Below are 17151 nucleotides of genomic sequence, written 5' to 3'. Positions count from 1 at the left end.
TGAGTCAACGTCAGTGCTCAATTGGACCTCTTGTCCCAGGGGCAAAATATGATTGCGGTGCATGAGCTTCATGGGTCCCAAACCATCTGCAGGCTTTAGACGATAAACAGGAAGATCAGACATTTGACTCTCAACCACATAAGGATTTGCACTCCACCGATCAGCAAGCTTCTATTTCCCTTTCAGGCCAAGGTTTCGAATGAGGACTCTATCCCCAGGCTTCAAGCAATGGTAGCGCACTCTCTGGTCATACTTCTCTTTGTTACTTTGGTTCATTCTAGCGGAAGTGGCTTTGGCCAACTGATAGGCTGCTTGCAGCTCTTTCTTCATCTTAGACACATACTGCAAGTGAGAAGTTGTTGAGGTCCCATCCGCTGACACGCCAAAGAAAACGTCCACAGGAAGTCTGGCTTCTCTCCCGAACATTAAAAAGTAGGGTGAATACCCGGTAGCTTCATTTGGGCGTACAGTTGTACGCGTGGACCAGATGTGCAATGTGCTGACTCCATTTGGACTTTTGACTGGGCTCAAGAATTCCTAGCATGTTCAACAGGGTTCTATTGAACCTCTCTGGTTGAGGGTCACCTTGTGGGTGGTATGGTGAAGTTCTTGATTTCCTCACACCCAACATGGTCAGCATCTCTTTCACGAACTGGCTTTCAAAATCCCGACCCTGATCTGAATGTATACGAGTTGGTAGGCCGTCATGGATGAAGTATTTCTCCCATAGAGTTCTGGCAACCGTTATGGCTCTCTGATCCTTGGTTGAGAATGCTTGTGCATACCGAGTGAAGTGATCAGTGACTACCAACACATTGCACACATTGCGGGAATCAGGTTCTATGGAGAGAAAGTCAATGCATACAAGATCCATAGGGCCTTAACTTTGGATGTGGGAATGTGGTGCTGCTCTCTGTGGCAGAATCTTTCTCTTAATGCAGCGTTCACATGTCTTGCAGTATGTCTCTACGTCTAGCTTCATGCGGGGCCAGAAGAATCTGTCACAGACGAGTGCATAGGTCTTGTTAAATCCCAGATGTCCATTGTTGTCATGCAGTGACTTCAAAATCATACGGTGGAACTGCTTGGGGAGCACAAGCCGTCGCCGTAAGCGTAGGTCAGACTGTTTGACTGTCCTGTAAAGCAGTCCCTGGTCGATTGACCACATCCCCCACTCTCGTTTCAGAAGTGTAAGATCAGGATGGTTTGTCTGTATTTGACTTGCCGGTGCCTTCTGATTGACAGCTAGCCATATTTCTCCTATACACGGGTCACTTTTCTGAGCAGCTTGAAGCTCTGCTGGACTGAAAGTGGGCAGCTGATCAGCTCCTCCTGCAACGGTATGACAGAAAGTCTTGGGAACTGCCGACACATGAGCTCCTATTTGGTCGATCACACATGGATAGGAGTGTCCTGCTCGTGTGCTACTCGACACAGTCTGACAGAGAGCCCGCACTGCTGGAACTGGGATTTCTTGCCATTCGTCATCTGGTGTCATGCTGTCATGTGGACGTCGAGACAACGAGTCTGCGTCAAGGTTATGCCGGCCTGGTCTATACTTAAGTCTAAAGTTGTCGGTGGACAGTGCTGAGAGCCAGCGATCACCAGTGGCATCCAGTTTAGCTGACTTTGTGACGTATGTCAGGGGATTGTCGTCCGTTCTGACTTGTACAGTAGCTCCATAAAGATAGTCATGTAGCTTATCCACAATACCCCACTTGAGAGCTAAAAACTCCAGTTTGTGTGCTGGATAGTTTTTCTCAGATGGCGAGAGACTTCTGCTGATGAATGCAACTGGGCGTAGACCATCATCATGCTCTTGGTATAAGATACCACCTAGTCCACCCAGGCTAGCATCCACGTGCAGAATGTAAGGCTTCTGTGGATCTGCGAACGCCAATACAGGTGCTTTGGTGAGCCGGGTCTTGAGTCCTTGGAAAGCATGTTCGCATTGCTCACTCCACTGAGAGCCAAAGGATTCAGAAGGCTTGAAGTAAGTCTTGTCAGGTGAGTTTGCAGTCTGACTCCCCTTGGAGCGGGGACGGGGAGGATATCCTTGAAGGAGTCCGTTGAGGGGACGGCAGAGTCTGGAGAAGTCCTTGACAAAGCGGCGATAGTAGCCACAAAATCCAAGGAAGGATCTGAGCTCTGTCACCGTTTGGGGTCTTGGCCAGGGGACAACAGCCTCTACCTTGGATGGGTCTGTCGCTATTCCATCCTGCGACACTACATGTCCAACGTAGGTGACAGAAGTCCAGCCAAACTGGCACGTGTCAAGCGACAGCTTCAGACCTTCTTCTTGGAGCCGGTCAAACACTTTGAGCAACCGCTCCTCGTGTTCTTCGAGGGTTCGTCCAAACACAATGAGATCATCCAGGTACACCAACACCTCTAGAAAGTTCATGTCGCCGACAGTACGTTCCATGACTCCAAAAAGTGGTTGGTGCTCCTGAAATTCCCTGAGGCATGCGTTCGAACTGATAAAAACCCAACGGGCAGATAAAAGCGGTCTTCTCCTTGTCAGCCTCACTCATGGGTATTTGATAGTACCTGCTCCTCAGATCGAGGACTGTGAACCATTTACTCCCAGACAAGCAGTGAAGAGCGTCTTCTATCCTTGGGACAGTGTACTGGTCCGGTATTGTTCGAATGTTAAGGGTTCGGTAGTCCACGCACATTCGTACCTTCCCTGACTTCTTGCGTACGACAACTATTGGCGATGCGTAGGGACTACACGATTCAGAGATGATGCCATGGCTTTGTAGTTCCTGTAGGTGCTGGCGCACATCCTCAAAGTCAGCAGGCGACAAGGGACGTGACCTCTCTCGGAAGGGCCTTGCATCCTTCAGTCTTAATTCATGTCTGGTGCTTTTAGAACAACCTACATCCCACTCGTGCTGAGAAAAAACCTCTTTCCTCTCCATCATTCTCTCACAGAGACGCCTCCTTGCCTCCTCTGGCATATGAGAGGCTCCAAAATCAAAAGAGGAAGGGGTCAGTTCGATTGCACCTTTATCCGCACACTGTGCCCTCGGCAGAGGAACAGGGGCTACTGGAACAATATGGGCTACTGGAGTCCCACGTTTCAAGGAGATTTCTCTGGATGAGAGGTTCTTGACAGTCACAGTAATGCGTCTGCTGTAAACAACTGATGCAGGATGAACCTCAGGCCTCACCCACAACTCTTCAGGGGAAAAAGTGTCAATCGGCTAATCTATCAGTGCTAGCTGGTCTGTGAAATCACCAGGAAACTTTGGGAGGCCAGTGACTTTAAACAGCTCTCCTGGTTGCAAGGTGATTGGCTTGTGCTGGGTAAACCACACAGTACCATGCTTGTCTACCCCTTCTGTTGTTTCAGACTGGGTGAGTGTCTCATAAGCTTCTCGGAGGACGGGGTGTATGGTCAAAGTACCCAAGAAGCGTTCTCCTGCCTGTTATTTACAGGACTCCACCAACTCTCTCACCAGCCGGGTATTTGTCCCCACCAACACGGCAATGTTGTCATCTTTCACATGGTCAGGACATACTAAGGCCAAAGTGTCAACTGTCTGCGGCACTCCAGTTAGAGCGGCAGTGAACTTGAGTTGTATGGACAGGTAGCCATCATATGGGTATTGGTGAGAGCTTAAACCCCATATTTCCAGGTCTTCATGTGGCTGGAGAGGTGAGTGTTTCAGGTAGGTGTCGTTGAAATTGCGATACACAATGGTTACTTGGGAGCCACTGTCAAGCAAAGCTCTTGCATAACCTCCTTCTATTTGCACAGGTACACCAGAGATGGGCCCCACTAATCCAGCAGGTAACTGTTTTGAGCCTTGCTTCGCTGGGGGTGGACAGTGGGTGGAATGTATTTCACACGGAACCAAGCACCGTTCCTTCACCTGGCTCCTGAGAAGTTTCCCTGCTGTCTGCTTGCTTTGATCAGCTTCTGATTCACTTTCCTCAGATCCTCGAGTTCTTGGCACACTCTCCTTGTATGTCCATCTTGCCCACACCTGTAGCAAAAGATTCCTGCCGGCAGTGGTTTGGACATTTTAACTCGGGGAGACGCGTCCCAAACAGCAGCTTCTGGTGCGTGCTGTACAGACCCAATCCTTGCTGTCGTACTTTCAGATGTCGGGGTAACTGGAACGGCGCCGAACAGTCTGGCCACCTGAGAAGTCAGTTCCCTTACCTCATTTCGTAGGCTGTTGAACTCAGACCTAACTGAAGACTGCGGTACACTGGCGGTGGCTGCGGTGGCAGTTGCTTTCACCCCTTCTCTGGCGCTAATCCAATTTTCTTCCTCTCTTACTTCCCGCATCAGCTGGAAGAAGGAAGGGGATTTGTCCAGGGTGTGGCTCATTCTTACACGCAGAGCAACCATGTCTCGAGTGAGTGCACCCTTGACTAGCTGTTCCATCTGAGCTGGATTCATGTCTGCAGCCGTAATTCCTCCCTTAAGAAGAGCACGATGGAGAAGTTTGGCAAGGCGAAAAAGAAAAGCAGAGAGTTTTTCTCCTTCATTCTGGTATGTGTGTCTGAACTTGGCCAAGATGTTGGCTCCACTCTCTGTGGTGCCATAAGCTGTGTCCAGAGCAGATACATAATCGATGCCCGTAGCAGTGGGCGTGCTAACTTTCAAAAATCGAACGATGTCAGCACCAGGCCCTTTTTAACTTTCCACTATACGCTGTCTCTTGGCGGCGTCAGTGCATTGCCACTCGCTGATCATCTGGGTAGCCTGCTCCATCCAGGCGTCATATTCTTCCTCACCTGGGGTACAGGTTTCAGTCCTGAAAACAGTCTCAGCTTTCTGTAGCTCGGCCCATCGGTAGACACTTGGTTGCACTTGTCCACTAGTTTTCCATTCGCAGTCATTAAATCCATGTTCACATCCACTTTGGGAGCTTGATGTTCTGATACTATGGCCTGAAAATCCTCCATTGACTTGCCTTCCTGTTGTAGTAGTAACAACAGCTTTGTAAGTAAAGCATCCTCTTCAGGAACAGCATCCTGTGTGTCCAAATGTTCTAGCGTATGCACAGCCCATGGCCCAGCTTCTCCTTCATTACCTACATATGGAGGTACAGTGTCAGGGGTTAAATCAATGCTCGTCTCCACTAGTATGAACAACTGTGTGCCAGTAGATTCCCGACGGCGCCCACAAATCTTGGTGCGACCAAAGACTTTCACTGTGTTTAAGACCCTAGCAATCGTCTCCTCACTAGTATCTCTTGGCACATTGCTCAGTAATCTGCCACGAGAAAGACTGATATTCTTTTGGCGGCTCCAGTCAGCAGCCTGAGAAAAATCCATTGTCTTAAGTGAGCTACTAACACTGTAAAAACTTTTCCTGTTATAATTACTGGGTTAACTGTTACTGATTGACGGGAAGAAAAAAAATTTCACCTGTCTGGTAAACAGGAATGATCCCAGCGGTGCCTCCAAAAATGTAACCCCCTGCTGATCACTATATGGGGCTACTATTTAACTGTTCGATTTACAGGATCCTGAATTCCTAGAAGTTGATGGTGAGCTGGCTAAATTTCCTGTTAACCCATAAATGCCAGTACAGGCTTGCATGGAAAGGATTTGAGTATGTTTAGCGCGGTGCCTCTCAAAAATGTTATTGAGATAAACCTTATAATGAGAAAAGATTTGGAACAACAAGGTAAACGGAATAACGAAAAAATAATAATAACAAACATAATTAGCAGATATAAACAAGTAAAGAATCCCAACTGAAGATTTTCCAATTAACAGTTTCAACCTGAGAAATGTTCAGAATATCACCAAGCACTTTGAATTTTAAACGTTGGGGCCCATCCGTTGGTGCACATCTGAAGAAAACCACATTCTGTTACCGTTCCTGTCTGATAGTACTCACTTCACCCCGACACACACACAGTCCAGACGGGTCTACGAGAGGGAAGATGATTAAGCAAGCACACGAGGCAGAGGTGCCGCGAGCTATCTGTGTAGTAACGCAGATCCCGTGCGCTGAAGGCTGTCCTCCTCGGCAGTCATGAAAAACCAAGCAGTTCTACCTGAGAAAGATTCACTTCGAACTGACTTTTTACTGCCTCTGAAAAGCTTCTCTTCAAAAAGCGTGGCTGTCCCTCTTCTGCACACTCCCTCCTCAGCTCTTCAGCTGCTTCACTTCCTGGCGCCTTTTTTTTCTTCCCACCCCCAGGGCAATCCCATTGGCCCAGCCCACATCACTCAACCAACAGCATCTTGTTCACAGCACCCGCCTGGCAAACAGGACACTGAAACCGACAAGGGACAAAGAACACTGGTAAACGTCTTCCCCACAAATTTTCCTCAGTCCCTGACAATAATAATAATAAAATGACAATGTAATTTAATTTAACAGTATATAATGAAGATTCATTCTTCCTGACGTGGTTAAAAGTCCCTCAGTAAGACTGTAATGCAAGATGCTTTCCAACCTTGAACATGTAAATTGAAAAGGGGATTTTAGAATCAGCATCAATCACAATTTTCCTCAGTGCTTGCGGACGTAACAGTTGTCATTGTCGGGAGAAAAATATCTGAAAATTACAGGCAACTGAGTTTATCTCCATTGGCAGGGAAACCGGAGGAACAAATTCTGAAGGACAGAATTAATCTCCAGTTGGGGAGACAAGTATTAATCAAGGATGGTCAGCATGATTTTGTCAAAGGGAAATCATGCCACACAAATTCAATTGAATTTTTCGAGGAGTGACGAGTTGTCTAGATGCGGGCAGTGTAGTTGAGGTGGTCGGCATGGACTTCAGGAAGGATTTTGAGCAGGTCCCACATGGGAGGCTGATGAAGAAGGTGAGAGCCCATGGGTCCCAGTCAATTTTGCAAACTGGATCCAAAATTAATCGAGCGGCAGGAGGCAGTGCGTAATGGTGGAAAGTTGTTTGAGTGACTGGAAGTCCGTGTCCAGTGGTGTTCCACAGAGATAGGTGCTGGGTCCGTTTTTGTTTGTAGTGTACACTAATGATCTCGACGTGAATGTGGAGGGTATGATAAGTCCGTTCACTAATGACACAGTCATTGGTGGTATGTAAATAGTACCGAGTAAAGCCGTAGATTGCAGGGTGATGTAGAAGGGCTGCTCAAATGGCGAGAACACTGACAAATGGAATTTAATCTAATAAGTGTGAGATGACGCATTTTAGAAGGACCAACAAGGAAAGGGAATACACAATGAATGGTTGGACACGGAGGAAGTACAAAGGATCAGAGGGACATTAATGTGCATGGCCAAAGATCTGTGAAGACAACAGGACAGGGAGATAAGGTCGTTCAGAAGGGTTATGTGGAATTCTTGACTTTATTAACCGAGGCATTGAGTATAATAGCAGGGAGGTTGTTATGGAGTTGGATCAAACACAGCTCAGGGTATAGCTGCAGTTCTGGTCACCACACTGCAGGATAGAAGTGATTGCACTCGGGAAAGCTCAGAGGAGATTCGCAGGATGTTGCCTGGCTTGGACCGTTTCAGCTATGAAGTGGGCTGGATTGGCTAGGGTTGTTTACCTTGGAGCACAGAAAGCTGTGGGAGGACTTGATTGAGGATTCGAAAGTTATGAGCAGCACTGATAGGATCGATATCTATCCTATCGAGAAAAGGGGTCAGTAACCACCCTGGGATATTGATTTAAGCTAAGGGGCAGGAGAGGTGATGAACAACATTTTCACTCAAAGGGTGGTGTGAATGTAGAACTCATTGCCTGAAAGGGTGGTAAAGGTGAGAAACCTCACGACATTTAAGAAGCTATTCGATGAACACATTAAACGCCTGATCATACAAGGCTACTGAGTTTTTGGCACCTGAGTTTCTGGAGGACTAGCCACGATAATACCACTTGGTCATCCGCTCCTTTAGTAATTAAATTCCTATGAATCAGGACAGAGCTGGCGAGGAATTAGCAAGGATTGACAAGAAAATCCAGATGCCGCTGAACACAAATCGAAATTCATGACTTCTTCCGTAGCACTGCACTCATCCTATTGCTTTGAAATGTACGGTTTATGTTAAGTACAAACATAAGCTCACTGTGTAAAATAATGACGAAAACATTGGAAATTCCATGCACTTCTGTCTGGGCCCATCTCTCATTGCATTCCAATTCGACGAACCATCAAACTTCTCACACTTGAAGCAGTGACAAATATCTGAATCGTGCACTGATAGTGTCAGTTCAACAGAAATCGCAACATCATAAAGATTACATTTAATTATCAGTTTATTGTTGATCAAGATCAAGACAAATCATCGATATAAAGATAGAATAATTATGATATTCGTGCGTTGACATTTGCAAAGAGAATTTGTGTAATTCCTATGATTATCGTGAGCGATATGATCAGCAGAACATTTCCAAAGAAACTCAGGAAAGTCTCTGAGCATTGCTCAAAGTTTCTTCGACAGCTGAAGAACATGCTTCCAGTGTAGTATCCTAATCTCAATGTCCAATCATTTGCAGTGAACGCTGGAGCCAATGTTTGGCGGATGCGCGGGGAAAGTATAGCTGTTTGAAGGGAGTCTCATTGGCTCCATGGTTGCTTCCACGAGGCTGTGGGATTTTCAGGAAATTCTGCTTCCTCCATAACTCATCGCTTCGCTTCTTATTTTCGACCCGCCTTCTTTTTCTATCTCTTTTCCAAGGCGGCCAAATCCAGGGAGCCGTAGATAGGTCCATTCTGAAACATTCACAAATCAGAGAATGATCATAGAGAGCAACATATTCCCCAACGTGCAGAAAGAAGACTTCGGCCCATAAATATTTAAGATTACACCGAAACTCAAAAGCGTTACATAAAATCAGAGAATCCTACAGCTTAGAAGGAGACTATTCAGCCCAATGAATCCGTGTTGGATCTTTGAAAAAGCAATCCACGTTTTATTCATCCGTGGGACATGGGCATCGCTGCCTTTGCACACTCGTAGTTGTCTTTATTTAGAGTGCAGTTGAGAGTCAAAAATAACGTTGTGACTCTGAAGTGGCATGTAGGCCAGACCAGATAAGAATGGCAGATTTACTTCCTGAAAGTACAATAGTGAACTAGACGGGTTTTTCTGACAATGGTTTCATGGTCATCAGTGGATTCTTAATTCCAGATTTTTTTCATTGAATATAAATTCTGCCATCTGGCGTTGCTGGATTCAAACAGAATCCCCAGAATATTAGCTGATTTTGTGGATTAATCGTCTTGCGATAAGACCGCGAGGCCATCGCATCCCAGTTAGTCCAACCTTCACTCACTTTATTCATGATGCTCAGAAATGTTCTTGCCAACAAGTAGTTATCCAATTCCCTATGCAAGTGTTTAGAAACATAGAAAACTACAGCACAAAACAGGCCCTTCGGCTCCACAAGTTGTGCAGAACATATCCCTACCTTGTAGGCCGACCTATAACCCTCCATCCTATTAAGTCCGATGTACACATCCAGGAGCCTCTTAAAATACCCTATTGAGTTTGCCTCCCCCACCACTGACGGCAGCTGATTCCACTCGCCCACCACCCTCTGTGTGAAAAACCTCCCCCGAACATTTCCCCTGTACCTACCCCCCAGCACCTTAAACCTGTGTCCTCTCGTCCACCCTGGGAAAAAGCCTCTGAGAATCCACCCGATCTATGCCTGTTAACACCTTATGTACCTCTGTTAGGTCTCCTCTCATCCTACGTCACTCCAAGGAGAAAAGACCGAGCTCCCTCAGCCTATCCTCATAAAGCATGCAACTCAATCCAGGCAACATCCTTGTCAGTCTCCTCTGCACCCTTTCAATCTTTCCACATCCTTCCTGTAATGAGGCGACCAGAACTGAGCACAGTACTCCAAGTGGGGTCTGACGAGTGTCTTATATAGCAGCATCATTATCCCCGGACTCCTAAACTGAATCCTTCGATTTATAAAGGCCAGCACACCATACGCCTTCTTAACCACCTCCTCCATCTGCGGGGCCGATTTCAGAGTCCTATGGACTCGGACCGCAAGGTCCGTCTGATCCTCTACCGTACTAAGAGTCTTTCCCTTTATATTGTACTCCTTCAGCCCATTCGACCTGCCAAAATGGACCACGACGCATTTATCTGGGTTGAAGTCCAACTGCCACTTCTCCGCACAGTTGCATCCTATCTATGTCCCTCTGTAATTCTGACATCTCTCCAGACTATCCACAACGCCACCAACCTTCGTGTCGTCGGCAAACTTACCAACCCATCCCACCACTTCCTCATCCAGGTCATTTATGGAAATGACAAACAGTAAGGGTCCCAGAACAGATCCCTGGGGCACACCACTGGTGACCGACCTCCAATTCGAAAATTGTGCACACTCTCTGCCTCCTTTGCGCGAGCCAGTTTTGGATACATAGTGCTGCAGCCCCTTGGATTCCATGCCCTCTCACTTTTTCTGGAAGCCTTGCATGGGGGACCTTATCGAACGCCTTGCTAAAATCCTAAAATTGTTCAACCCGCTTCCGTTGGCCTTCAACTCAATTGCAAAATTAATGGCTTAATGCATCTGTTGAAGTATTAGACCGTAACATCCCCAGACCATAAGACACAGAAGCAGAAGTTGGCCATTCTGCCATCAAGTCTACTCCATCATTCAATGAGCTCATGACTGTTCTGATATGACAGTTGTCAACTTCACTTCCCGACCTTATTCCCATAACCCTTGATGTTCTTACTGAATCAGAATCTGTCTATCTCAGCCTTGAACATTCTTAACGACCCAGCCCCTAGTGGCTGCAATTGACTGAAATAACGTAGTCACAGAGAAGCAGAATTTGGAGTGCGACTTGCACAGAAAACGCAAACACTTATGTATATCAGTTTGATTACTGTTCACCAGCCAATCCGATTACCATGTTTCAACAAGTGTTATGTTCAAGTTTCTCTGGCCAGCGTCTCAGCATCTATTGTGTCAAGCCCCTTCAGAATTATACACCTTTTGGCCCATCAAGTCTGCACCGACTCTCGCACAGTGTATCTGAACCAGGCCCTCACCACACCCATTGTCTGTATCTCCGTACATTTCCCATGGCTAATCCAACTAAGCTGCACATCTTTGGCCTGTGGGAGGAAACCGGAGCACCCAGAAGAGACGCACGCAGACACGGTGAAAACGTGCAACCTCCACACAGGCAGCCACCCAAGGAATCGAGCTTCGGCCCCTGGTGCTGTGAGGCAGCAGCGCTAACCAATGTGCCACAGTGCCGTCGTGAATCTTTGAATTTCGGGAAATCTCTCAGAATTAATCACAACCAGCCACACACAATGAAGTGTATTGGCACCATTGAACAACGGAACAGATGCCGCAAGGAAAGAGGCCATTCCCCCACCAAGTCTCTGCTGGCCAGAAAACTCGCAGTCTGTTCTAATCCCACTATCCAGCAACCAATTTTTAGGTTACAACAGTTTACATACATATTCAGGTCCCCTTTAAATAACTAAAACTTTCACCATCAAATCAGACAGTGAATTCCCAACAGCAGCCACTGTGCAATTAGTGTGCGTCATTCCTGAGCTGCTTCAACCCCAAATTGTTGAACGCCACCTGTTGGAATTATATTCACCGATCCAACGTAGTAAATTCCCCAGCGCCTTTGCGAACAGTGTGATCCAATAAGGAACAATGCAACAATGAGACAGGTGAATTGTCATATTTTTAGATGTTTGTTGAGGGATTAAATACCGATGAGAACACGAGAGCGAAAACTGCACGACACGCACAGAAACACTCTCGCTCCCATAGACTCAGGCAAGCTAACAAGTACATGCGCCAGGACTCACCTGGTGAAGGAGCAACGCTCCGAAAGCTCATGATTCCTAATAAGCCTGTTGGACTTTAATCTGGTGCCCACCCCAGCCCAAAGCCGACAATTCCACCTCATGATATGGAACCACACACACACACACAAACACACATACAGATACAAACACACAGAAACGTTCTCGTTCACACACAGACACACTTACACAAAGAAACACAGAGGCACAGACACAGCCGCACTGAAACATTCTCGCTCCCTCCCACACAGACTCAGACACACTTACACATAGAAACACAGATGTACACACAAACACACACAGTCACGGAAGTGTTCACTCATGTACCGTCTCCCACAAACACATAGTGTCTCTCTGAGTCTCCCCCTCAGGCGTACACGCATTCACCAGTCCAGCTCAACGCACACACAATCTCTCACCGAAACTTCGAGAAAGATACATTAAAAAAATCTCATAATCTCACACACACAATCTTTCAACAACATAAACAGAGAGATGCACATGGAATCTCTCACAAGCAGAGGCTCAAACCGACGCACATATAGATTCCTACCGTGCAGCAGGAGGTCATTCGGTCCATCAAGTCTGCGCCGAACACGATCCCACCCAAGCCCTATCCCCATAACCCCATGCATTTACTCTAGCTAGTCCGCCTGACATTCAGGGGCAATTCAGCAGAGCCAAACCACTTAACCCGCACATCTCTGGACGGTGGAAGGAAACCGGAACACCTGGAGGAAACTCATGCAGGCACGGGGAGAACATGAAAACTGTACGCAGACAGTAACCCAAGCTGGGAATCGAGTTCCTGGCGCTATTAGGCAGCAGCCCTAACCACTGTGCCACCGTGCTGCCCCAAAATACGCAGAGAATCTCTCACCCACACAAACCCACACAGGCACATATAGAGAGATATACAGACAGATAATCTCTCACACACACACGAACACACATACACAATCTCACACCAAGAGACAGATAGAGAATCTCACACAGGTGCACACCTTCGCTGTGTAATCACAGCACAAACCATCTTTTGAATTATCGATAAACTACCATGGGTTCAACATCATAAACGTTTACAGTTTATTTATTAGTCACAATTAAGGCTTAAATTAACAGTGCAATTACGTTACTGTGAAATTCCCCTTGTCGCCACAGTCCAACACCTGCTCGGGTCAATGCACATAGCCAGAATGACTTTTACACTGGAGGAGCAAATTGGAGCACCCGGAGGAAACCCACGCAGACACGGGGAGAACGTGCAAACTCCACACAGACAGCGACCGAAGCCGAGGATTGAACCTGTGTCTCTGACACTGTGAAGCAGCATTGCTAACCACTATCCCACTGTGACGACAATCCCAGCAATTAATTCATTTCCAACTGTGCGCGGGTCAGAGGAAACTGTGCACTGACTGAGGGAGAAGAAGACCCACTGCGAAAAGAAAGAAAGTGAAAAGTAGCAGAAATCTGGCAATCAGCAATGAAAACTGCTGGAAATCCGCAGAAACGTCTGACTGAGGTATTGTAACCAGAACATTAACTCAATCGTTGTGTATCATTTGGAAGAGCCGCAGAGATATATGTTTTGATTCTGAAGTGTGGACGAATGTGATTTGATTCGCAATTAGATGCTTCAGACAATGAGCTGCTCGCTGATAGCCGCATGAACTATCCCGGATGGGACATCTTGCAACTTATTCCAAAATCCAGCAATTTCCTGCATGATATTAAAATATTTGCAAAGCACTTCCCTGAACTCAACACTCTTCTGTTCTCTTTCCATATGTTTGGCGATAGTCGGCTGTGTAACAAAGTGGAAGATATCAAGTTAGTAAAGCAGTGAGGAATACAAAGAGTGGATATCAGAAAGTTCCGGCTGGTAAAAGTAGGGAAAATCCCAGCATAATCGACATGTATGTCAATAGGAAGAGGATAGCCAGGAAAAAAATAGACCCCATTAGGCACGAAAGGGGCAAACTGTGGGTGGAGCCACAGGACATTGTTGGGGTGCTAACTGAATACATCACATCCTTCCACACCAAAGGGAATGAGGACAATGGTCCAAAATTCAGGGAGAAGGACTGTGTGGTTTTTGAGCAAGTTGACTTTGGATAGGACAACATATTTGAGGTGTTGGCAGCCTTAACAGTGGATACATCTCCACGTCCAGCTGAATTACGCCATCAGCTCCTGTGCGAGGCAAGAGGGAAGATTTCAGGGGCGCTGGATCGTATTTTTCAATTCCACTCTGGCCACGGGAGGTCCCAGAAGACTGGGGAAAAGCAAACATGATTCGGCTATTTAGGAAGAGTTGTAGAGATGAACCAGGGAACTGCAGACAAGTGAATCTCACTTCAGTGGTAGGGAAGCAATGAGAGAAACTTCTGAGGGAGGGCATCCATCGACAGTTGGAGAGGTAAAGCTTGTGCAGAGATAGTGAACATGGCTTCGTCATGCCTAACAAATTTGATTGATTTTTTTGAGGCTGACCAGGTGTGTAGACGAAGGTTGTGCAGTCGAAGTAACTTATGTGGATTTCAGCAAAAACTTTGACATGGTTCCACATGGGAGGCTTGCAAAGAAGATGAACTCACGTGAGATTCAGGGTAATTTGAAAAAGTGCATTCAAAATTGGATCAGTTGTAGGGGATAGCGGGTGATGACAGAAGAATGCTTTCGTGACTGGATGCCAGTGTCCAGTGGCATACCACAACCTTCTGTGTTGGGCCCCCTATTTTTCGTCATTTATATAAATGACACTGATGTGTACGTGGTGGGTAGGATTAGTTAGTTTGCAGAAGACACAAGGATTGGATGTACGGCTAACAGTGATGTGCAGTGCCTTGGCCTTCAAGGACATATAGACGGAATGGTCAAATGGGCAAGTAAGTGGCAGATGAAATTTAACACTGAAAAGTATGAAGTGATGCACTTTGTAAGGGATAATTTGACAACAGTGTATTCAATGAATGGTAGGACATTCGGAAGTTCTTTGGAATAAAGGGACCTTGGCGTCTTTATCCACAGATCTCTGAAAGTGGAGGGGCATGATAGTAGGGAGGTGAAAAGGGCAAATGGGACATTTTCATTTATCAATCGAGGCATTGATTGCAAAAACAGGGAGGTCATGTTGGAATTGTACAGGACTTTCGTGAGGCCACAGCAAGAGAACTTTGTGCAGTTATGGTCCCCGCATCATCAGAAGTTGTTGTTGGGCTAGGGTGGGATTGATACACCTGTGGTTGTTACTGTTGTGGCACATCCAGTCGGGCTGCGCCTCCTGGGAGAGGTATAAGACCCCCTGCTCGGGCGGGACCTCTTCAGTCTGGGATAGTGCGTTAAAGTTCTGATAGTTCCATTGTTAGTTAATAAAAGCCTTCTTTTACCGAAGCTTTGTGCCTCGTGTCCAATTGATGCGCATCAACAAGATTATAAGGTACATGGACAGGATGAAGCTATTCCCCTCAGTTGAAAGGTCAGTCACGAGGGGGCATAGGTGTCAGGTAAGGGGCAGGAAATTTAGGGGGGAATGTGAGGAAAAGCTTTTTTACCCAGAGGGTTGTGAGGGTCTGGAATGTGCTGCCTGGGAGGGTCGTGGTTGCGGGTTGCCACACATCATTTCAAAAGTATCTGGATGAGCATTTGGCAGATTATTATCTTCAGGGCTGTGGGCCAAGTGCTGGCAGATGGGATTAGGCGTGAGTTCGCGTGTACCTCATGTGTCGGTGTGGACTCGAAGGACCGAATGGCCTCTTCTGCGCTGTATAAATCTATAATTCCAGAAATTAAATCTAATCCTGTTCCGGCTAAACTATGAATAATTTGAGACACAGTGCACCAATGATGCCCTGTTGCATTAATGGGCCCAATACCTCAAACTGTCGCACTGGGTGTCAATCCAAAAAATGCTCCAACATATACCACGTTTTTCTGATATATAAACGGTCCTTCAATCCATTAACTGTCAAACGACATTTCAACTGTCAAAGCATGACGGCCGTACTGAGAGAGGATATATACGAGGGTTCAACCACTGAATCTATGTGGGTAGAACTGAGAAATAAGAAGGGAGAAGTCACTTTGATAGAGTTGTACTATAGGCCCCCAAATAGTCGGCGGGAAATTGAGAAGCAAATATGTAAGGAGATTGCAGATACCTCCAAGAAAAATAGGGTGGTAATAGTTCGGAGATTTTAACTTCCCCAACATTGACTGAGCCAGCCATTGTATTAGAGTGTTGGATGGAGAGAAATTTGTTGAGTGGATTCAGGAGAAATTTCTCATTCAGTATGTGAATTCCCGACTAGAGACGGGGCAAAACTTGACCTCCTCGAGGGAAATAAGGAAGGGCACGTGACAGAAGTGTTCATGACGGATCAATTTGGGACCATTGGCCATAATTCTATTGGTTTTAAGATCGCTATGGAGAATCATAGGTCTGGCCCAAAAGTAAAAATTCTATGTTGGGGCCAGGCCAATTTTGATGGTATCAGTCAGGAACTTTCAAAGGTTAATTGGGGGAGACTCTGGGAAGGGAATGGGGCGTCTGGTAAGTGGCACGCTTTCAAACGTGTGTTAACTACAGATCAGGGTAAACACATTCCTTTTCAAACGAAGGGCAAGGCTGGCAGCTGGAGGGAACCCAGCATGATTCGGGCTATGTGAGGCCCTGGTCAAGAAGAAGAAAGAGGCAGATGACATGCAAATGCAGCTGGGGTCACGTGAATCCCCTGTAAGTATAGGGGGTGCAGGAGTAGAGTTAAGAGAGAAATCAGGAGGGCAAAAAGGGGGACACGAGATTGTTTTGGCAGATAAGGCAAAGGAGAATCCAAAGAGCTTCGACAAATGCATACTGGACAAACGAGTAACAAGGGAGAGAGTAGGCCTCTTAAGGATCAACAAGGTCATCTGTGTGCGGATCCACAAGAGATTGGTGAGATCCAAAATGAATATTTCTGATCAGTATTTACTGTTGCGAAAAGCATATATGCAAGGGAAATTGGAGAAATAAATAGTGATGTTGAGGAGTGTACATGTTACACTCCAGAGAAGGAGGTGCTGGAAGTCTTAAAGCTCTGCAAGGAAGATAAAGCCCCGGGACCTGATGAAGTGCATCCCAGGACATTGTGCCAGGCGAGGGAGGAAATTGCGTGCTCCCTAGCCAAGATATTTGAATCATCGGTAGTCACGGGTGAAGTGCCTGAAGATTGGAGAGTGGCAAATGTTGTGCCTTTGTTTAAAAAGGGCTGAAGGGAAAAGCCTGGGAACTACAGGCCAGTGAGCCTCACATCTGTGGTGGGTAAACTGTTGGAAGGTATTTTGAAAGACAGGATCTACAGTCAGTTAGAGACGCAAGGACTGAT

The sequence above is a fragment of the Mustelus asterias genome, chromosome 23 (assembly GCF_964213995.1).
Source record: "Mustelus asterias chromosome 23, sMusAst1.hap1.1, whole genome shotgun sequence".
Classification (NCBI taxonomy): Eukaryota; Metazoa; Chordata; class Chondrichthyes; order Carcharhiniformes; family Triakidae; genus Mustelus; species Mustelus asterias.
Note: the sequence above shows the minus strand (reverse complement) of the source record.